The sequence below is a fragment of the Pinus tabuliformis genome, chromosome J (assembly GCF_031772625.1).
Source record: "Pinus tabuliformis cultivar Carrire ecotype Pingquan chromosome J, CPIR1, whole genome shotgun sequence".
Lineage (NCBI taxonomy): Eukaryota > Viridiplantae > Streptophyta > Pinopsida > Pinales > Pinaceae > Pinus > Pinus tabuliformis.
Window position 1 is genome coordinate 706905623 of NC_142295.1, and position 25185 is coordinate 706930807.

At 37.1% G+C, this 25185-nt stretch overlaps 1 pseudogene; it reads right to left on the reverse strand.

The window, feature by feature from the left end:
* LOC149228745 (respiratory burst oxidase homolog protein A-like) overlaps positions 1 to 23091 on the reverse strand; it is an 81434-nt pseudogene extending 58343 nt beyond the window's left edge.
* Between the last annotated feature and the right edge of the window lie 2094 nt (positions 23092 to 25185).

A 25185-nucleotide genomic window follows, 5' to 3' on the forward strand; every position in this document is an offset into this window, starting at 1 on the left:
AAGAGAAGATAGAAAAGATAGATCAACGCCTTAGAATTCAGCCTCTTCGAGGGGGCAACCTCCTTTACATTACATAAATGAACAATTCTTGGATGATACAAATGACAAAACCTCCTTTCTATATATAGGAGTCTAAGGAGTCACAATATAATCCATCCAACCTAACAATAATAATATCAAGCCACAAAAATAACAATAGAGGGATTCTATGGGGCACAATAATAACAATATGGTGGCAATAGGGGCACAACAATATTAATAAGGGGTATAACTACAATAGTAAAGGGGTAATAACTAGTATTATAGGGACCCAACATGACCCTCTTCTTCAAAAAAGTGTTGTCCTCAACGCTTGAGTAGTTTTGGATACTTCTGCATAAAATTCTCATCCTCCCATGTGGAATCTTCAGCGGATAAGTTCTTCCACTTGATAAGATATTTTGAAATTGAACGATTTCGTAGCTGTCGAGTTCTTGTTTCTGTGACTGCTTCCGGTTCCAATATAATTTTTCCTTCCTCGTCAAGTTTTGGCAATATTGTTTAAACTGGGAGCTTGTCACTTATAACCTTCTTTAAACATGAAACATGGAAAACTGGGTGCAATCAAGAAGCTGCAGGAAGCTCCAATTTGTATGCCATAGTACCAATCTTTTGCAACACCTTGTACGGACCATAATACTTTAGTGATAATTTATTATCCTTCTTAGCTTGCTTGAGGGACATTTGCTTATATGGTTGTAGTCGTAGGAATACCCAATCACCTACATCAAAACTTCTTTCGCTGCGATGTTGATTTGCCTGTTGTTTCATTCTATTATGTGCCAACACGAGGTTATCCTTTAAGAGTTGGAGGACTTGTTGTTGATGTTCGATGTGATGTTCCACTTCCTGAACCTTAGAATTTTCTCTTAAATATGATGTGATGGATGGTGGTTGATACCCATAAAGTGTCGTAAATGGGGTCATTTTTGTTGCTATATGGAAGGAAGTGTTATACCACCATTCAGCCAGAGGTAACCATTTGACCCATTGTGTCTGTTTATCAGATACAAAGCAACGAAGATATCCTTCCAAACATTTGTTTACTATCTCAGTTTGCCCATCAGATTGAGGATGATAAGATGAGCTATGAGCTAACTGAGTACCAAGACAAGAAAATAATTCTGTCCAAAAATTTCCAGTGAAAATGGGATCTCTGTCACTTACAATAATCTTTGGGTTTCCATGTAGCTTTTGAATTGTTTCCATAAATGCAGTAGAAACTGTATTGGCTTTAAATGGATGTGATAATGCACAAAAGTGTGCATACTTAGTAAGTCTGTCAACTACCACCATGATGACACTCTTTCCCTCAAACTTGGGTAAACCTGTGATAAAATCCATTGAAACCTCCTCCCAACATTGGCTTGGAATGGATAAAGGTTGTAATAGACCCGGTGTCTTAATTGTTTCAACTTTATTTTGTTGGCAAACCAAACATTCAACCACAAACTTTTGAATATTTGATTTAAGGCCATCCCAAAAAAATTCCTTCTTAACCCTGTGATACGTTTTTAAAAATCCTGAGTGCCCTCCTAAGGGAGAAGTGTGCAATTCCATAAGAATATTTTGTTTTAGTTGGGAATTCTTACAGAGGTATAAGCGATCTTTGTACCATAACGAATCATTTTTCCAGCTAAATGTACCAGACGTACTGGAATCTTGTTGTAACTTTCAAATAAGTGCCCACACTTCTTCGTCATTCTTCCATTCCTCCCTTGCTTCATTTATCCAATCTGGTTGGATAATATAAATGGCACACAACAATGCTTCCACATCCTCATCCTTTCTTGAGAATGCATCTGCCACCACATTTTGCTTCCCTTTTTTGTAGATGATTTCAAAGTCATAACCCAACATCTTTGTGACCCACTTTTGTTGCTCATCAGAGGATAATCTTTGTTGTAAAAAGTATTTAAGGCTATCATGATCCGTTTTTACCTTGAAGTGTCTACCCATTAGGTAGGGTCGCCATTTCTTAAGTGCATGGAGAATTTCCATCATTTCCTTCTCATAAATAGCTTTGCTTAAAAACTTTCCCTTGATTGGAAGACTTTCAAAAGCAATTGGTCTTTCATCTTGCATTAGAATAGCACCAATTCCATTTCCTGAAGCATCACATTCCACAATAAAGGTTTTTGTGAAGTCCAGTGTAGCTAAGACCAGTGCTTGGCACATTGCCTCTTTAAGATTTTCAAAGGCCTTTGTTGCTTCCGGAGTGCATGAAAATGCATCTTTCTTCAATAATGTTGTTAGAGGTGCTGCTATTCTCCCATAATTCTTAACAAACTTGCGATAATACCCTGTCAACCCAAGAAATCCTCGCAAATGCTTTATGGATGTGGGGATTTTCCATTCCTTAATGGCTTTAATTTTTCTAGGGTCTACCTTAACTCCTTCATGAGATACAATATGACCCAAATATTCCACCTCCTAGACTCCAAAGAAACATTTGGATCTTTTTGCATATAATTGTTTCTCCTTCAATAGTTGTAGCACCTTGTCAACATGTTCAACATGATCCTTCCAAGACTTGTTGTAGATTAGTATATCATCAAAAAATACTAACACAAATTTTCTAAGGAATGGTTTGAAAATTGAATTCATCAAACCTTGAAATGTTGAAGGTGCATTGGTAAGGCCAAAAGGCATGACCAAAAATTCATAATGACCCTCATGAGTTCTAAATGTTGTTTTCGGAATGTCTTCAGTCTTCATTCTGATTTGATGATATCCTGAACGAAGATCAAACTTGGTGAAGTAAATTGATCCATGCAATTCATCCAGTGATTCATCAAAGACAGGAATGGGGAACTTATCTTTAATAGTGAGCTTGTTGAGCTCCCTATAATCCAGACACATGCGCCATGATCCATCCTTCTTGTGCACCAATACTACTGGAGCAGAGAAAGAACTTTGACTCGGTTGAATTATACCAGCCTCTAGCATTTCTACAACCATACGTTCAATTTCACTCTTTTGGACATAGGGATATCTGTACGGCCTGATGTTTGGAGGAACACTTCCTGGAATCAGATGAATAGAATGATCATGATCACGCATAGGTGGGAGACCTTTGGGAGTCTCAAATACCTTGGAATGATTGTCCAAGACTTTTTGGAGATCTGGAGAAATAGATGATTCCGATGTGGACACATCTAGCGAGCATAATTGTGCAATTACACCTCTTTGCTCCTTTTTTAGAAGCTTTGTCATACTATTAGAGTTGATTATATTTCCTGGTTTCCCTGCAATACTCCTTAATTCAACTTCCTTTCCTTCCGTAGAAAATTTGATGAAAAGTTCTTGAAAATTAAAAGCTATTGTACCCAGGGATTGTAGCCATTAGACTCCTAGTACAACATCAGCACCTCCCATTGGAATGGAAAGCATTGGGCTAGTCAATACATATTCTCCCATGGATAGCTTGATATTATGGCACTTTCCAAAGCAATTTATTGTTCCTCCATTTGCAATCATCACTTGACACTCTGGTGCTGGATATAGGAAGCAATTCAATTCTTTTGCTACCTTACAATGAATAAAATTGTGGGTGCTTCCTGAATCAATCAACACTATTACCTTTTTCTTCTTGATTTGTCCTTCTATCTTGATGGTTTGAGGAGTGGTAATTCCCGCCAATGCATTACAAGATATGGTCAGATTTATTTGTTCTTCATCTAGGCTTTGTTCCTAGAGTATATCCTCTTCTTTTGACCTTTCTTGCTCCTTTTCTTCTTCCTCTTCACAATCTATGTAGAATAATTTCTTCTCAGCACACTTATGACCTTTAGTGTATTTGCTATCACAACTGTAACAAAGCCCTTTTTCTCTTTTTTCTTCCAATTGCTGTGATTTCAACCTTATAGGTTATGGAAGACTAGGGGCAACAACACTTCCGTCTTTATAGTTGTGAGTGGTATGCTTCCTGGTTGCCATAATTTTGCTTTCCATTTTTCTTGCTAACCTGAATGCCTTCTCTAATGAATCAGGTTCCCAAAGGCGAACATCATGTTGGATATTATCCTTTAAAGACCCTATGAACACATAAATCTTATGCTCCTCTGGAATATCTTTTACCCTTATGTTCAATTTTTGGAACTCCTCAATGTGCTCCATTATTGAACCCTTTTGTTTGAGACTTATCAATTGGCTAAAAAAAGTGTTGCTTTTTGTATCCTCATAATGTGCTATCAATTCTTCCGTAAAAATTGCCCAAGTGATAAATGGTTTACGAGAGAAAAACCATTGATACCATACAAACTGATTGGTTCCAAATATAAAGTTGCCATACGTACCTTTTGTGTGTTTTTCACATTATTGAGATCGAATAATTGCTCCATCTGTAATATCCATGTGGCAGGATCCTTGCCATCAAACTTCCTCATATCGATTTTTGGAATATGGTGAGTCTTCGATCCAACATTAGCATCTATGGAATCATGATTAACATTTCTTTTGTTCTCATCATGAGTTTCCTTTAGTACCCTTTCACCCTTAGGGACCATTTCTTGTAGCAACTTATTCATATTTATCTTCAATTCGTCCATGTCTGTCTTCAAATCTATCTTCAAATCATCCATCTTAGCTTCCACGTCAATCATCTTAGCTTCTATGCCTTTCTTTAAACAGTCCATCTTAGCTTCTACACCTTTCTTTAAACCATCCATCTTAGCTTCTACATCTTTCTTTAAACCATCCATCTTAGATTCTGTTCCTTTTTGTGCAAGGGATAGTTGTTGCACTTGGTCTTGTAATTTTGATATATCATGTTGCATTTCTTCCTCTTCTTCATGAGGCATGCTAGAGATTTCAGGTTCCTTACTAGGTGTTTGCATTTTCTTTCCTCGGGGCATCAGTTACTGATAATAATTCTTTACTATGCCCTTTATATTCCTTCAAAATAAATTTTCAAACCAAGCTTAAGCAAAAATTTAAGAAAATCTACACACCTTTTTTCACTTTGTAGGAGCTCGATATTGCCTCTGATGTATCTCTGTACTTTCCAATCATCTAGTTCTAAATTTGTGAGCTATAGTAGCCCTTTGTGTCCTCTTTCCAATGCCACAATTCTGACCCAAATTGGATTCTCCAAGGAAGAGTTATGTGAAATCTCCCATAGTGACTTGCTTATAGACTAGTTCAGTAGAGCAAACTTGTACGACGTGCCACGAGTCACTGTTTCGACCTTTGGATCTGAAACATGTACGCAAGAAACTATAGTCCGTCCTCTTTCTGTACCTTCTTACGAAATTTCAATCTGATCCCCAGAGAGAATGTTATGACAATTTTCCCCAGGTCACCTGTTTTGAATGTAATTCAGGAGTTTGCAAAAAGACCAACTTCCTCAGATCATATCTCCGCAAATATCGCGCGAAAATCTCTGAAATTCGGACCCAAGGTTTAGCGCGATTTCTTCTAAAATTGGTTTTTTTTGCGACTTCTGAAACGTCACATAAAAAAGTTATAGCGAAAATGCCACGATGACCTGTTTGGAGCAGCGAAACCCTAGAATCCAAAGCTCTGATACCAAATGTTATGAAACCAGCTCAAGAGAAGATAGAAAAGATAGATCAACGACTTAGAATTCAGCCTCTTCGAGGGGGCAACCTCCTTTACATTACATAAATGAACAATTCTTGGATGATACAAATGACAAAACCTCCTTTCTATATATAGGAGTCTAAGGAGTCACAATATAATCCAGCCGACCTAACAATAATAATATCAAGCCACAAAAATAACAATAAAGGGATTCTATGGGGCACAATAATAACAATATGGGGGAAATAGGGGCACAACAATATTAATAAGGGGTATAACTACAATAGTAATGGGGTAATCACTAGTATTATAGGGACCCAACACAATTTCCCTCATAATGATGCCAAGATTAACATGATTACATCAAGTACGTTCGAATCGGGAGATCTGTGGAAAGTACCTTCAGAATCAAAAATGATCTTATATGGAAATGAGATGCCTCATAGCCATTTTGAGTTATCCTATGAGGAAATTCATTCCTTTTCCAACTTATCAACATCTGAAGACAATCGAATGAATACGATCATTGATGAATATTCTCATTTGTCATGCTTGGAACCAATCCCTATGCCTAATCCTTTTAACACAGATTTTTTAACTGATGAAGGGATTATGGAAGTTATGACCTTGGAAAAAATGTCATGGAATGATACTCATTGTCATTCAACCTTATTGTCATCGTTTGACAAAATTGAGAATAATTTCTCATCTATGTTTTCATCTAAGACTCTTAGTGATCTTCAATGTCAAATATCTACCCTTTCTTCCAGTTCTAAACAGAATTTAGGGAACATATCGGCAACATTACCCATAGATATCTTAATGAAACCTGGGATAACGGATACTATTCATATAGGAGCTCCTTGTTCTTTAGAAGAGATTCAAACTTACAAAGCCCTATTTTAGGAATTTCGCAACATCTTTGCCTGGTCATACGAAGAAATTCTAGGAATCGACCCTAGCATAGTTGTACATTAAATAAAAACTTATTAGGATGATAAGCTCGTTAGATAACGATTATGTCCTATACATCCACGAAAAGTTGCTGCTATCAAAATTGAGGTTGAAAAATTGTTGAAAGCAAGATTCATTTACCCCATTCCTTTGACTGATTGGGTATCAAATATTGTACCCGTTAATAAAAAACAAGGAACTATTCGAGTATGTGTTGATTACAGAGATATTAATAAAGCTTGTCCTAAAGACAATTATCCAACTCTGTATATCGACCAAATTGTCAATCACTCTGTCGGGAAAGAAATCTTTTCATTCATGGATGGATTTTCTAACTACAATCAAATAAACATACTCCCTGTTGATCAATACAAAACCACATTTATATGCCCATGGGGAACGTTTTGCTTATCGCAAACTCCCATTTGGGCTTAAAAATGTTGGCACGACTTTTCAGCGAGAAATGTCTTATGCATTCCATGATATCAAGCATATTGTTCAACCTTATTTAGATTACCTGCCAGCTCATTCAATGAAAAGGAAGTATCACCCATCGCACTTAAAAGAAATTTTCATTATGTGCAGGCACTACAATATTCGCTTGAATCTGCACAAATGTGTCTTTTGTGTGCAATCAGATCAGCTTCTAGGTTTCATCATTTTGAAAGAAGGCATTCGTATTGATCCCCTCAAGGTAGAGGTGATTTTGAATTTGCCTGCTCCTTCTAGCCTTAATCAACTCCAAAGTTTGCGAGGTAATACAAACCTTTTACGTAGATCCATCCACAATTATGCAGAACTAACCCATAGTTTTACTCGACTATTGAAAAAGGGCATTTCGTGTTTCTAAGATGAGCTTGCTGATAAAGCTTTTGATGCATTAAAACATGCACTGAATAATGCGCCATTACTGCATCCACCCGAATATCATCGTGCTTAATTTATATCCTTAGCCATGTCTGATGCCACTATTGGCATGGTGTTATTCCAAGGGGATGATTCTAGCAGCGAACATGTGATTTATTATTTGAGTAGAAGTCTCACTAAAATCGAGATTAAATACACACATATGGAGAAGATAGCCTTGGTAGCTGTACAAGTTGTTCAACAATTTCGTCACTATATACTTCTCCGAAAAACAACTGTCATTTCAAATTGCAAGCCTATGATGTATATTCTCACTAAAAAATTGTTAAGGGGAAAATACTCTAAGTGGATAGTTATCTTACAAGAATTTGATTTGGAAATGAAAATTCCAAATCAAAGAAATCTTTGATTTTCGCCGAACTATTGTGTGACTTTCCTCATACTGATATAGAAACTGTAGCAGAAGATTATTTTGTTGATGAATCTCTCCTTCTTATTATTACATCAGATTCGTGGTATGGAGATATCATTATATATCTCCAAACACAAACTTTTAGGCCTGAGTTATCTAAAATTGATCGTCGTCGAATCTGATACCAATCCCAACAATACAATATTATTGGTGACACTCTTTACCGTTGCGGTATCGATTCTATATTCTGACGTTGTTTGAATCTTCGAGACCGAAAAAACATTAAATGATTGCCACTCTAGAGCATGTGGTGGTCATGTGTCTGGGTATGCTACTACCCAAAAGATATTACGTGTTGGTTATTTTTGGTTGTCAATGTTTAAATATTTCATTACTATAGTTTGAAAATGCCATACTTGCCAAATCTACGATCGAAAAATGCAAGCACCTCCAACTCCTCTTCACCCTATCATAGTTGTCGATCCATTTTCCAAATGGAACATCAATTTTGTCACCAATAACCCTCACTCAGCCGGGGGGCATGGGTATATTAACCTTGCAGTCGATTACTTTACAAAATGGGTCGAGGTGATGCCTACATATAGAGACAAAAGCGAAACTATAACAATTTTCATTTTCAATCATGTGATTGCTCGGTTTGGTGTCCCACAAGCCATTGTTACAGACCATGGTATTCATTTTCATAACTTTATGATGATCGAACTATCCGCAAAACTCATCCTATGCCATGATATCTCTACTCCGTACCATCCACAAGCTAATGGTCAGGTCGAAGCTATCAATAAAGTTTTAACCAATATGATTAAACAAATAGTTGGTATTCATAAAGGAAATTGGCATTCTATGCTCTTTTCAGCACTGTCGGTTTACCGTACTACTACAAAAACATCGATCGGTTTTACTCCTTTCCAACTTGTTTATGGTTTGAAGCAGTATTACCCATTGAATGTGAAATCCAATCTCTAAAACTAGCTATCGAATTATTACCTGCTACCTCTACGGATGAAGAACTCTTTGTATATTTGGCACATTTATATGAAAATTGTCGTGATGCTGCACTGGTTAGCGAGGCTCACAAAAAACGTCTCAAATCTCAGTTTGATCAAAACATTAATCCTTATTCATATTCAGAGGATGACCTAGTCTTGGTTTATGATCAAGCTCATGACAAGTTAGGCGCAGGAAAGTTCAAACCCATGTGGCATGGCCCTTACATCATAAAACGTGTATTAGCTAAAGGAGCCTATGATCTGGTTGATTACAATGGTGTTCCTTTGGGAAAGCCCAGAAATGGTCTTTACCTAAAGAAATATTATGCATAAAATTTTGGTGGTGATTTGTAAATTATTTACCATTTTTTTAAGTATGTGTGATACTTAATGTTTTTCACATTTTTTACTACTTCTGCTTATCTCGTTTTACACTTGATTTTTAGATGTCGACATTCTCTCATACTTACATTGGCTTTTCTAATGGCACTAGTCATAGTACTTAGAATTTATCTTCCGCAGCCTGGGTTATCTATTCACCCAGTGATGAGGTAGTCTCTACCCATGGAATATGTCTCGTTCAAACAACATAACGAAATATAGTGCAGTCATTGAGCTATTAGTTGATTCCATCACATTTGATATCCAGTGTTTGATCATTAAGTTAGATTTGAAGCTCGTGGTATTACATTTAAACAGTGTCTATACAGTAAGGAGTCCAACAATGTTACGAGTGTTTTTACAGGTCCTTCTTTTGGAAAGGCAATTTGATTATATCGAATATTAACACATTATGAGATATTTAAACACATTTACAGATGCATTGACGAATCATGTGTTAAATAGACATTTGCAATATTTGTAAATTAAAAACAATATTCATACATTGATCAAGATAAATAATAGGCAAAAGTAATAGTTTTTCATTAAAACAGAGTTTGTATAAAAGTGTGTGTCTACAAAATATGTCATCCGAGGACATAAGGCCTCGTGGCTTTTTATTTTCTGAATATGCTGACACCAAAAATCAAAATGTGGTCCTAGAAACTAAAACAATAAAGCATGATTATGCTCATGATAGCAAACGATAGCACGAGAAACTTGACACAACAAACATCTAAGTGGCCCTAGAACCCCAACTACATGTCTCTGATAGGCGCAAGGAATGTCATTCGTCCAAGTCTCTGGGATATTTGAATTCAACCTCTCAAGTTTGTGTTCCAGATCTGTCAAGATATCATCTGCCTCCGGGTTAGCTGTCGTAGCTACTATATGCTTCTCGCCTCGTCTATCAAATTGTCTCAGCCCTGCTAGTTGGGTTGGGCTCACATATGCACATACATTTCGGATAATTAGCCTTTGAAGACAAAAAATACATAAGATTTTAAAATTTTGGAAATATATCAAAATGAGAAACTCTCACCTAGATCACCCCACTGAGTTCCGGCTAGAAGTGGGATACTAAGATCATCTCTGTAACCATCCCGGCATATGGAAATTCCTCAATCGAAACAATCTGTTGGCCTAACCGGTTAAAAAAAATCTAGAGTATACCTCACTACTGGTCCATCACCTCCATGGTGTGCCATCAATGCAACCCACCTCATCATGTGTGGATCCCTAGGCCCCCCTCATCTGTTAGAATCTGATGTGGCAGAAGAATAGGAAACCTCTCTAGGGCAAAAGCAACAAGAATGGAACCATAACCAAAATTATTCAGTTTTCCATTCTTGCATCTAGCCAGCTGACCCTTCATGTTCACCACCACTTCCTCACACAAGTTGAACACCATGGATTCCTGGCATTCCACGGTCGTCTACATCTATGCCCATGTGGTTAAATGAAGGGTAGTACTGCCACACAGTTTGCTAATAGTGAAAGTAATGGTCCTCAGGGGCAAGAGCTCGATGGTCTGAATATTAATTCTTCCATCCTTGGGTGGTGCACCCTTGCAAAAGCGTCATAGATACCCATCAATAATATATCCCCATGTCATATGTTTGAATAATGAAATGTCAGCTCCCCGATGAGACATCCCAGTCAATAAATAGATGTCATTGGCGCCAATGGTAACGGGATGATTGGTAATCACAAAACATTGTTCCTATACATTCTAGGTTCTTACCAGCCATGTCATCATATCTACCTGAGCTTTCATCCCAAGAATGAGCCAGTATTTTAGGAGGCCACAAGTTCTTAGAGACTACATGGTAGTCGGATCTGCCAAAGCTGCCAAACCATTGGCTTCACGCTCTCTTTCCCTCCACTCCATTTTAAGCAATCAAATGACCTGAAATAACCATTTTAAACAGATTAGAATCATTTTGGAAAGTCATCTCATGTTTTTTGGCCCAAACCTTGTTTAAAAATAAACCCTCACCGCCTGCGCAAACATCGTTTTACGAACAGTGCATTGTTGTGTGGATTTTTCCAGTAAAATTCCATGCAGTCCGTGATTTTCTGTATGGAAACTTTTATCGACCTGCGTGGACCCGACTGAAAAGAAACAGCGCAGGGCCAAGGGTGTATTTTTAAACATATTTTTTCCCCAAAAAAAATAATTGAAAGCTTAAAATGAAATTTTAAATGGATGAAAAGCTAAGTTAAAGAGAGATCTTCTACCTGGAAGAAGCGATGTGTGATTTCATCCACTAGTTAGCTCGGAATCAATCCTGAAAGTGTGGCGGTAAAAACTCCTCTCTTTGCTCTCAAATGGTAAAATGCAAATGGTGAAAATAATTTACCATTCCCACTTTTATAGGGTTTTTTGAAGCTAAAAAATATTATTTTTTATATTTAAAACCTTTTGAGAGGGGAAATGACATTTTTGAGCAATTATGACGATTTACTAAGTTTAAATGTGCAAGATAGGTTACGGAGTGAGGATGAATCATTTTGACTATTTAGCAACTTTAATCACTTTTCATGCTCTTAAAAAATTACGAAAAGCGAAAATCATGGAATCCTTTTTTAAGCCCTTTTAAGACTCTTTCAAAACGAAAAGATTGTCGATTACTTGCTTTTTTGAACTCGTAAAAGTAAATGAACAACTGTTCACTCAATACAAGTTTACCCAGTTTACAGATTGAGTTAGGACTATTTACGAAAAAGGTATACGTTGACTGAACATGGTCAATAAATTTCTCTCTTATATTATTTTATCCTTTTCGGACCTGAGAGACTAAAACTTACGAAAAAGAACCTGATGGAGTCTACTTATGTTTTTGTTCTGACTTTCCAAAATTGAAAAGCATCAAGCTTTACTTTCTCCGGGCTCATTAAAATTTACAATAAAAGAACTGAATGAGTTTCCTTTTTGTGTCATTTTCAAACTCTTAAAAGAAAACGACATCGAGTTACTCTTTTACTAGACTAGTAAAAATTAAATAGTATAGGACTTGTTAAGCATAAAGGGACCGAACCATTCCTTCTTAGGGTTCATTAAAAATGCTTCGATGGACTCATCTGAAGCATGAGCTTACAATCCAAGCATATGTTATCCTCCTCAAGCTTGTAAAAAATAGAGAGATACTCACCAGTAATGGTGTGGGAAATTGGGAAAAGGTGTCCATTTTACATTATCATTTTTTAAAGGTATCAAGTCGCTCTTGAACACGACACTCCATCACACCCACGTCCGGGTTGGGAAATCCATTTGTCTTACAACTAATCAAACCTCATTTGAAAGTCTTCATGGTTTTTGGTATTATCATTAAGTCAAATGCTGCCAAGTCAATTGTCGTGTCATTATGTGCTCAAGAGAATTTCAACCTCAGTTCAATATCCCTTTGCAAATTCTAGCCTTCAATCGTGTCGGCCATCCTTGTGTAGGAATTTACAAGGTAAGTTCCTTAGATAGAACACCAAAGGACACCGTTCACACATAGATCACAGATCGGTACACCAGTATTCTTGACGTGGTTAAAACACTCAAAGAGGGAAACAGTCCATGGCCTGAGCCAACGTGGCCACTTCAGCCAATTTATTAATGTAAAAGAAAGAAAATTTGCATAAGATTCTCTCATGAGCGGTCACCTTACAAATGACCCTCCATGCTCTTTACATAGAGATCATGGACCAATTGGGTGTTAAGCCACAGATAAAGTGTCGATAATACTGAGGAGAGAGTGAACTATCAGATCACTTCATGTTTAGAACATATTGTGACCGTCAGATTGTAAGTTACAAAAATTACATACTAAAAAACACACTTTACCTAACTATACACTAGACCAAGTTATACTTGATTATTTCCTATGTGTCGGTATATCCTAACATCCCTCCTTAAGAACAACTCAAGATAGGATTGGATGTACAAATATGACACAATAGGAGAAGGAAGGATGCATTCGAGCCTATCCCCCCTTATTGACAACTTCTTGAACTCCAACCATAAATCGAATTTTAGTAAACTTCGCCTCTATGAGAGCCTTTGTAAATATGTCTGCAACGTGATCATCGGTTGAAAAATATTCACTTCAAGAACATTGTCATGAATTAGCTTTCTGATGAGCTTCATGTGTATTTGAATGTGTTTTTTGCGCTGATGTTGGACTCGATCTTTGCATAGTTGAATGGCACTTTGATTATCACACCAAAGTGTAGTCGGATCTGTTGAAAGCCAAACTCTGACAGGATTTGATGAAGCCACGGGGCTTCCTTACTAGCTTCTACCATGCCACGATACTCTGCTTCTACTGAAGAAAGAGAAATGGAACTTTGTTTCTTGCAAGTCCATGTAATTGGTCCATAGCCAAGAGTGAAGACATAACCTACAGTATACTTCTAATCATCAGGGTCACCAACCCAATCGGAATCAATGAAACCAACCAATAGAGGAGATGCTTCTGCACTGTAATGAATCCCAAACTGAATTGTACCTCGAACATAACGAAGTATTATTTTAGCTGCTTTCCAATGACTTTCATGTGGGTTTTGCATAAACCGAGTAATAAGGCCAACATCAAAGGAATGGTCAAGATGGGTATGGGTCAGATACAAAAGTTTTCCTATAAGCTGACGATATAAGGTAGAATCAACTTCAGAGGAATTACAAGTGACTGAAAGTTTGTCTCCAGACTGTAAGGGAGAAGGGGCTGGCTTACAGTCTTCCATGTGAAAGTAGCGTAGAAGATCGCAGGCATACTTGGACTAGGAAAGAGAAATACCTTCTTTGGATTGCAAGCTTGAAGACCGAGAAAATAATGCAAGTTTCCTAAGTTTGTCATTTCAAACTACCTTTCAAGATTGGAATTCACATGGTTTATAAGGTTGGGGTCACCACCAATAAGGATAATATCATCAACATAAAGAACGATAATGATAAGAGACTTATCCACTTTCTTGGTGTAGACAGTATTGTCATAATGACACCTAGAAAAGCTAGTATCTAAAAGAAAGCTATCCATTTTGGCATACCAAGCCTGAGGGACTTTCGTGAGACCATAAACGGATTTCTTAAGCCGGCATACAAGGTTGGAGTTTGTTTGTATAGATCCAGGAGGTTTTTCCATATAGATTTCTTCATGCAAGTTCCCATGCAAGAAGTCAAATTTAACATCCATCTAATGGACTTCCCATTTGAAAGAGGCAGCAAGGGAAAAAACAAGGCGGATAGAGTTCATTTTGGAAATAGGGGAGAAGGTTTCAGTATAGTCAATGCCTTCAACTTGTGAAAAACCATTAACAACATGACGAGCTTTATGTTTATCAACTTTTCCATCTGGTCCAAACTTGGCTCTGTAAACCCATTTACATCTAACAAGTTTTCATCCCTTTAGAAGAGGAACAATATCTCGTGTATCATTTGCCAATAATGAACAATATTCTTCATTCATAGATGTGTCCTAATCTGGAAGACTTGAAGCTTTTGCAAAGGTGTCAAGGTCATAATTCTCTGAAGCTTGAGACAGTAAAGAAGAGGCTCTATCAAACTGAGAACGTGTATGTCATTGATCTGTAGGATCACCTGCAAGAGCACCTGTTGCATCCCGAGTAGCACGGACCCATTTTGGAAGCTGAGGAGGTGAAGGAGGATCCTGAGAAGGTGAGGGTTGATTTTCATCATCTGAAGAAGAAATATTTTCAGAAGTAGAAGGGATAGAGAGAGGTGGCACATCCCCCAAACTAGGCTCATATGCCAATATATTTCTAGCAAACTTTACATCTCTTCTAATGATAACATTTTTGGATTTAGGTGGAAGAAGTATAAATCCTTTGACATCTTCAGAATATCCAACAAAAATACATTTTTCACTCTTAGGTTCTAAGGCTTTATGTTTCTCATCTGGAATATGGGCCCATGCTTCACTTCCAAAAACACGAAAGTGACTTACATCTGGTTTAATTGAGCTCCATGCTTCTTTTGGAGTGATATTCTTTAAAACCTTAGTAGGAGTGTGATTTACTATGTAATTTGCAAAGTTAATTGCTTCTACCCAAAAATTAAGACTAAGTCCTTTAGGTTGAAGCATACAAATAGTCATTTCCTTTAAGGTGTGATTCTTCCTTTCAGCTACACCATTGTTTTGTGGAGTACATGGAACAGTATGTTGCAATTGAATTCCATGCTCAGTGCAAAAGTTGATGAATTTTTTGTTAACATATTCTCTACCATTATCATATCTTAGCTTAAGAATTTGATGTCCAGATTGTTTCTCAACAAAGGCCTTAAAGACCAAGAACATGTTAAAAAATTCACTCTTGAGTTTTAAGAAGTATACCCAAGCACGTCTAGAGAAATCATCAATGAAAGCTAAGAAATACTTGTAGTCAGAGAATGAAAAAACTAGAAGTGGACCACATAAATCACTATGCACAAGTTGTAAAGGGGTTGAAGCGTGCCAAGAGGCATGCTTTTCAAAACTATCTTTTCCGAGTACACATCCAGAACAAATACCATCTTTGTAAGATATCATAGGAGGACTGGTCACCATATTTTATTTGCATATATTTTGAAGGGAGCAATAGTTTAAGTGACCAAATCGCCCTGCGAAAGTTTGCTCACTTCATCATTATGAGTAACAAATACCAAGGGAAGAGTTGATGACCCAAAGTTGTTAAACTTATACAACCTAGTATAATCATCAGCAATTCCAATAGCTAAAAATTGTCTAGGATCTCTTAGGTCCTTAATTACAACATCGTGAGGTGAAAATTCAATGGTTTAACCTTCACCTGAATGAGTTATCTAATGTACATATAGAAGGTTGCAGGATAAGGTTGGAACACATAATACATCATTAAATTGACCATTGTCTAGATGAATAGTTCCAGTCCATACAACACCAAAAGATCTATCATCACCAACATATATATTTTTGGTGTTACAATCATTTAAATAAGAAAACATGGCTTTGTTTTTGGCCATGTGATAGGAAGCTCCAGAATCAATAAGCCACTCATGAGAATGATAAGCAGATACATTTAGTGCATAACTAGATCGAGATGCTTGACAGCCACATGCAGAAAGTGTTATTCCTGAAGATGAAGTTGAAGTTGAAGAGTGCTCCAAATGGATGTTATGCTTCTTCATTTCTTCTTCCAAGGCCTCCATCTTTTTAAAGAATTTGGATTCTAAGTGGCCATCAAGATTACAAAAGTTGCAAATTCTATCAGTCTTCTTCCCTTTGTTTTTATTTTCCTTCTCATTTTGTTGAATTGATTTTTCATTTTGAGACTAAAAGTGCTTAGGACCCTTGGTTGTTTTAGGATCATTCTTTTTAGGGTGTTTCTTCTTAGGATTCTTTGAACTTGGTTGTTGCTAAGCAGCTAAGGCTTCCTTAGAAGAGTTTCCAAGATTAAGAAGACCAAGATGTAAGAGTTTTTCTTGTTCTCTTATTAAAGAATCACAAAAGGTATCAAAAGAGGGGGACTTGTAGTCTTGTCCTTGAGAAATAAAGGCTTCTCTAATAGAATGGAAGGTAGAAACAAACATAGAGTATGCTGGTCCCAACTTAGTAAGAATGGAATAGATAAAGCTATCATCTTCTTTCATAACCTTAACACCTTCCAAGAGAAGTCTAAGGGTCTTGAACTTAGACAAAAAATCTTCAATGGAAGAAAAATTATTGGGGTCCAATGTAAGCAATTCATTTTTGAGTTAATGGGCTCTAATTTCATTTTTAATTCCAAAAACTTTATTGAGTTGTTTCATTGCATCATCAGGGGTATAAAGTTCTGCGATATGGAATCTAAGGTCTAGAGAAATAGACATATTTATCAACCCACATGCTTGATCTTTTGTATTTTCCCATTTGGCTTGCTTATCTTCATCTTTAGATTTAGACTCTTGGCCTGAGGCTATTCTATAAAGACCTTTACTTCTAAGTAAATCCACAATGTAGGACAACCATTGGAAGTGGTTGGTGCTGTCAAGAGTAACTTAGCATGGATTTTCCATTTTAACAGAAATTGAAGCTGTAGAGGCTAAAACTAAGTTTCCAATGGAAATATCTTGAAAAATTAGGCGGATTCAAAAAAAAACAACACTGAAAACGGCTTCCGGATGAAGAAGTTATGGCTTTTTGAAGAAACGGTGTTGAAGATGCCGACGAAGTATGTGAATCTTTGGAAGTGAATGATAGTGTTATATTTTAAAAAAATCCCCCCACCCTTTCCAAAATTAATCTAATAAGATCACTTTAAAAAAAAAATTATGTGACCCACTTTTATAAATAAGTGAAAGTCACTTTTACAATGGTACTTTATAAACTACGCACTAAATTGTAACTTAAATAAAAGATAAAGTGACTTTAGAATTAAAAGTGACTCACTTTTTATAATAAGTGAGAACACTTTTACATAAAGTAACTTTAAAACATAAGTTACATGTTTTTTTTTTTTAAATTAACTCAACAAAAGAAAGACTTGAACCCAAGGCCTCTATACTCATAAAGTAACTTTGGACCAAGTGAGCTAGTTTAAAAGGTTAGTCATTTTTGGAAAAAAGGAAGGGTTTTTTTTTAGCAACTGAAGCTTTGGAGTGTGTGCTTACTTGAGAAGGCTCTTTTTTCCTACAAAACAAAAAACCACACAACCCAACATGGACATGCAAAAAAACAACCTTATGGCTTGAAGTTATCTTTCGCCAGAAACTATATATTTTCTTCAATGTTTCTGATTTTTCGAAATCACACTAAGGTGTAGCAAAAAAGAACATACACATGAGAAAAATCCTTCCTTTCTATTTCTGATTTGCCCAGATCGCACAAAGTCGCGGGGCAAAGAACATATGCAAAAACGAAATGTATAGATCCGATAATAAAAAAAATTATAGAGGACTATAAACTAAAATAAACAGATAGATAAATAACTATAACTGCAAATAAAGATTGTATACATCCAGATCTTAAAAATGTCATATCAAGGGCTATCAGAAACCTTTTCGCGTGAAATGAAAGGGCTTCCTCACTGGAACAGATGCTCTTAACACAATAGAGTGGTCCTCTCTGCCCAAAACCAGACATAAACAATAAATCTAGGAAAAGATAGTCAGATGCAGTTATACCGACTTCATATTTGGATCACCAACGGATGTGGCCCTCGAATAGCTCTGATACCATGTAGGAATTTACAAAGTAGGTTCCTTAGATAGAACACCAAAGGAAACCGCTCACAAATAGATCACAGATCGGTACACCAGTATTCTTGACGTGGTTAAAACCCTCAAAGAGGGAAACAGTCCATGGCCTGAGCCAACGCGGCCACTTCAGGAAATTTATTAATCTAAAAGAAAGAAAATTTACATAAGATTCTCTCATGAACAGTCACCTTAAAAATGACCCTACATTCTTTTTAAATAGAGATCATGGAAAAATTGGGTGTTAAGCCACGGATCAAGTGTTGGTAATACCGAGGAGAGAATGAACCGTCGGATCACTTCATGTCTAGAACATATTGTGACCGTCATATTGTAAGTTACAAAAAGTACATATTAAAGAAACACACTTTACCTAACTATACACTAGACCAAGTTATACTTAACTATTTCCTATGTGTCAGAATATCCTAACACCTTGAGTCAGTCCTTGCAAACTATTTTCAAAACTTGACATTATGTTTCATGTCGTAGGCTTTCCTACGACACGTCGCTTCCTATTGACTTCATCTCATTATCTAGGAAGTTGATCAAGAAACCTTTAGTACCTTTAGTACGATGGGTTCTCATCATTGGCCTTTGATCGAACGATTCTATGAGTGTTCGACTTCAGATCACCTATTCACACTTCATACATTGTACTGGAAGTACCTTGAGAATCATTGTCATTATTGATGGTTTCTCTCGCATTTGTTAACGGTTCATATCATTGACCAGTAATCAAGTGGTTTATGCCATGTTCGACTTCAAAACATTCACTCGCATGGTTAGATTTGTACTGTGGATCGAGAGATGGAGATCAAGACCCTGGATCTAGTTTCATCAATCTAGGTTGCAAGGAGATTTTATATTCATGATTATGTAGACAGATGGTTGCATCCATGCTATGTCTACCATCTATATGATTTTGGTTTTTCCATGCTTGTTCATTGAGTTCGCTTTACTCTGAGTATGGGAATGCCTACCTCAAAGATGATTTTTGATACATATTTGCATTGTAATCCTTGAATGTTCCCTACAGGTTTCTGACCATTGCCTCTGATCTAATCCTTGGAATGATAAATTGCTTCAATATTTTAAACTTATTTTACAGACTTCGCACTTTAGTGGGGAAATTTGTTACATGTCAATTTGTTGCCATGATACTTGATCATTTTATGGGTCTTTTTAACATCCGTGAACATGTTTGAACCAGCTCCCTCAAAAACCAAACAACCCAAAATATCTAGAAGTAGATGAGAAATTTGGGGAAAATAGTTGTCACGCCTTGTTAAGTTGCACCTGCGCTGATTTTTCTGGAGTTTCCCACGAATTCGCTGGAATTAGCTTTGATAATAGTGCAGAGTTACGCTCTGCCTGTAACTATAAACCCGCGCAGATGAATTCAAGAACGTAAAAATTAAAAGTACATTCTAGAAACATAGTTGGTCAAATATTTTCCAACTAAAAGCTTCCAGGTGATGACTATTCGAACTATAACCCTCATATGATGCATCTTAATCCCTTTTCTCATGGAAACCCAATCCCTTAATTAAGGAGTCTCGTCCTCCTCTTTTGGATCTGAAACTTCTTCCTCTTAGATTATAAAATGACTAGAGGGTAGAGGGATTAAGGAGGTCAAAACTCAGAGAAGGAAAACTTATGTTGTTAGTTTGAGATTGGAAAGCTTCTCATCTAAGGAGAAGATTGAAGGAATTTGGGAGGGACCTCACGGCATCAAGGCGAAGGTTGTAAGGCTCCTCTTAATCTTTGATTAATACAAATGAACACTTTCTCCCATTGATTTGTCTTATTGGAATAATGAATGGTTTACAATTGTTTATAATGTTTATTAAGGCAAATTCAATTCCTAATTTCCTTGATCATTAGGTTAAGTTATTTGGATTATTATATCGCATGTTCTTTTGATCCTTTTATGGTCGATGTTTGCAAGTCTTATCAAGCATTGAAGAGCTGCATCAAATCACAACAAGGGATATTCATCGAGCATTTCATGAAATAGGTAAGAGGCTCATCCATTAGCTTTAATTCTTATAATTCAAAAAAATTCAACTTAGGGAAATGGTTAATTCAATTGTCTTGCTTGTTTCTAGTTTCTGTCAAGGATATAGGGAGATCGCTCTTGTCAGCAAGAGGGATTTGTCCGGTGTAACAATGATCATGTCATCAATATAGTTTCTAAGTTGATTGCAACTAAAATAAGACAAATGTCAAGAAAGGATAACAACAATGAAGGAGTGTCATTAACCAAAAAATAATATACAAGAGGCGAAAGTTAGATTTAGTAGTTATAATGTGTCAAATATTTCATTGAGAAGGACAATGCATTCCTTCAATGAAGTTAAATCATTTCAACATGGAACTCTGACCATGATGATTGTGATTGTTTTGAAAACCCCAAAAGAAAATTTGTTAGATTTTTGGTAGCATTGGACAAGTGTTCTAGTCTCAATTTGTATTTAAGAGGCTAAGGAACACATGGACTACAAAACCTAGAAAATATTTCGGAATAAAACAGCTAGAGTGTAATGTCCCAAATGAGAAAAAATTGGAACAAACACTCCACACAAAATTACCATTCACTTATACACAATTTTGCTAAGAAATATAACCAAAACACTGGAAATTGATAGAAACAATGAACCCAAAAATTATATGACAATCTCACTAAAAATAACACAACATGGGAAATAATGAAAAATGCAACAACAAATCCATCCTTAATATAGAAATATATGCCAATACAATAGTTGGGAACGTCCCTCCAAGATATGTAATAATACTGCTACCGGCCTCCAAACAGAAACAGGAAATCAATCTCTACACATGTGGATTCTGAATGAATCCACCATGGGGAGATGGGTGCTCGCCTAATCTCTCTAAATTACCTGAGTGTTTTCGTCCTGGAGCTACCAATAGAGTAGAGAACTAGGTTCTCAACCTATCATACAAGAAACAATAATCCAAGATGTCTCCAAATGTCCTCCTCCTCCTCTTGTATAGATCTGATGGATAGATCTCCAAGCCTCTAAAAGCATCTTATTTTATTATTTTATTATTATTCTAGAAGCCCCTCCATTGACTTTATCAAGTGACCCTTTAATTTTATTTTATTTCACTTAAGTCACTTTTGACCCCTTCCCCCAATTAAATATTTTTCCTTAATTAAATGACTAATTAAAGTCATTTTTAATAAGGAAAATGGAAAATCCCCCACCATACTCTCTTTGGCCACTGAAAGTAACTTCTCAACATCCCATCTTCTAGATCTTCTCGTTCTGGTTCCAACTAGCTATTACATTCAGGTGTTCCATCAATTAATCTCCCCGGAATGCCACCTCAAACATAATTAATTAAGTTATGTTGATAATAAACCCAATTTACAGGAATTATCAGAAATTCATATAACCAAAAACAAGATGTGTGGAACTGCTCATAATGATGAATATGCCAAGAAATGCCATCAGACCCATGAAAACTCCTCAAAACTCCATCGGAACCCTTGATGACATAAACCTACTCCACCAACCTGGCCATCCCCTGCCCTAGAAATCCACCCTGGTTGTACTATGAAGAAGAATAAAAATGGGGGCATTACGGTCCTCCCGCCCCAAGATTGCTTGCCCTCAAGCAATCCAAATATGTGGACCAATCTGGTGGCCCAACATCACTGAGACCCAATGCTCGAATCCCATACAAACCACTGCTCCATGTCACACCTCCAAGCTATCAAAACATGATTGGATTCCCCAATACCTAGATCCCATGTCCATCTCTGACTCAAGCTGATACTAGTAAATCCACCTAGATCCCAATGCCACCAAGGAGCATCAATGCTCCACGACTCTTGTTGTGTTATAGCTCTGGCTGTGAATGTTGCTCCATCCACTGTGTACCAACTCATCACCTCTCTCAAATCCAACCCTTGGCATAAACTAAGGTCAATCTCATCATATTGATGTTGCTCTGAAGCACTGATGAGTGGTCATCCTATATCCTGCTACCAATTGGAGCATGTAATATCTCTCACCTTTAAGGGCTCCCATAGTACATTTCTCTTGACTAAAAATGATACTCCATCAATAGGTTACCAACTCATGAGCTCCCGCCAATCTAAATCATGGACCCTGATGTAAGGAACAAGTCTACTCTATTGATGTTGGTCCATTCAACTCATGTTGTTCTACCTAGTTGGACAACAATATACATCAAGAGAACCCTGCCACTCTCCCTGTAACAGGTACAAGTGGCCAAACTGTGATGTAAGCCCCAACTATGTACTCCTAGAGAGGGTTGCTGCCTAAAAATGATGCAACTCAACTGGCTACCACTACATTTTTTTGCACCTCATCAATGGGTAGAGCCAAAGATGGATGCACTGTCAGCTCCCTTGCTTGATAGGAAACTCCACGCTCCTCCAATCCTCCAATCTCCTACCAAACTATGTTGTCATACTCTAGCATCTCCTGAGGACAAGTGTCAGTGAATACTGTCACTTTGCCAGTTGTATGTACATATGTTTTCTCCTCATCAACAGATGACCCCAAGGGTGGTTGCTCATCCTCCATCATCATGGGTTCAATATGAACCTCCAACTGGCCCTCCCTAGAAGTCTCACCATGCATACTGCTCACATCATCCTCCTCAGCTAACTCAAGATCCACCATATGATGCTCATGATGAATCACCACTTATGACTCATCATTTTAAATGTCTCTCCTAGGACCCACTGATTTCTCATCATATGAATCTGGCCTTCTGTAAACGACTCTACATGACTCATGCTCCTCAGAAGCATCCTCGTATGAACCCATGGACTCGTCCAAAGAAGAATCCTCAGCTTGATGGTCAGAAGGAATCTCAATATGCTCTACCTTTTTCATCTCCTCAGTGTCACTCAAGCATGAGTGGTCAGGTCCCCAAGGTTCCTTGTAGATGAAGCAAAGTACCTTCCTCCTCAACTCGTTCCTACTGCATGATCCCCCAAACCTAAATTTCTCCTCCCTGATCCACTGTCTCCTGAACAGCCCAATGTTCTGCTCAACCAACCTCGCAGCTAGTTCATAAGCAATAGGTGAGACCAACTGTTCTCTCATCCAAAAAAACAGCAACCGAGACTGCAACTCCTGGAAAATGGCTCCACGGCCTCTCATACATCATGAAAAGATGGACTGCATATGTGTTATGACTGTGTGAGGTTGATGGTTCCTAATGCTAAAGAAGAATTGGAACATCTGCAGGATCAAACCATCACATTCAATATCAAACATGATTTCATAAGTCCTAGTCATGGCCATAACTCCTAAAATCTCAAGCTTTTTCCCAAAGGTAGACTTTTCATTGTTGTTCAAGTCTCAGAAATTTCCTATCATCAATATGAAAACTATCCTCCTAACATTGTCATTGTAAGGAGTTATAGGGGTGGTTCGTCTGATGATGTTACTGAGACAAGATGCAATTGGAAGTCTGACCCCTTCAAAAGGTTCTTCCAAGAACTTGGGTTGTATGGGAGCAAGCATAGCTGGTTTTAGTGCCCAAATTAGTTTTCTCCCTTCCAGTTGGTTTACTTCATAAATGAGTGCATCTAGTTCATCAAGTTTGAAAAGAATTTTCCATGTGACCCTCATGTGCGTCAAATCTATCCCAAGTTCAAAAATTTTATGCCCTATTTCATGCCCCTCCTGCACAACCTTTGGTTGTTCTTTCTGAAGAATGGCATAGACCCCCTTTGAGAAGGGTCTGTTGTTTGTTGCTGCTAGTTTGCTAAGGGAATTTATGAATGTTTCATCCATGACTTTGACTGACTATTTTCAACTCAACATTTACAAGGTCATGGAATGATGATGGTGGCTCATGACCACAACTCAATAGTGGTTTGACCCAAACAAGGCTATGACTCAACTCAGGAGAGACTTCGACATCATTACATAGAAGCTGACAATATAACACCAAAACACAATCAGAAGATACAACTCTCTTACTACTCTATAAGACAACCTAAATGCTTACTATCCCCAAACTCCTTGTACTCAACATGTTACATTATGGAAAATTCAATTGATAGCAATTTATACTCTGACTTCATACGCACTTTCACAGACAGTAGACTAATACATTAGCAGCATATCAATGATCTACTCCTAAGTGAAAAATTCCTCAAACGGGTCACTGAGGTCTAGGTTTGATGCGTTTCTGAAAAATATTTCATGAACACACTGCTGTGAGTGCAAGTTGCTATCACCATCTCAATTATGATGCACAGTGGCGGGAGAAATAAAACTAGGCTTCATACTACTCATTGTGTTATGTATTAGACTCAAAAAACTTTTTTATAAGCAAATTGGCTAGTACATAGGCACCAAATTCATTGCATTGCAACCCAGAATTGTATACAAAATATCATAACTTAACAAAGAGATTCATGGCCATTAGAACAAGATTGCAATATACTGAAAATTCATGAAAGGACCTAATATTGGACGACTGCCAGCAGAGATATATAACATGGTTTCTTGAAATAACATCCCAACACTTAGATTCAATGTTTGACTTCTTCAAATAGGAAAATGCAGCTCCTTCAAATGAGTTGCTCATGTCCACTGTTAGGATGAATGTTTATCTGTCTACTCTAGAGAAATGAATACTTTATCTATCTACCCTGGAGAGAGGAATACGGACACATAAGCACAGGAATATGTCTAGTGGTCACACATATACTTGGTTTAAACAATAATTCACTTTTACAAATTATATAAGTCGGC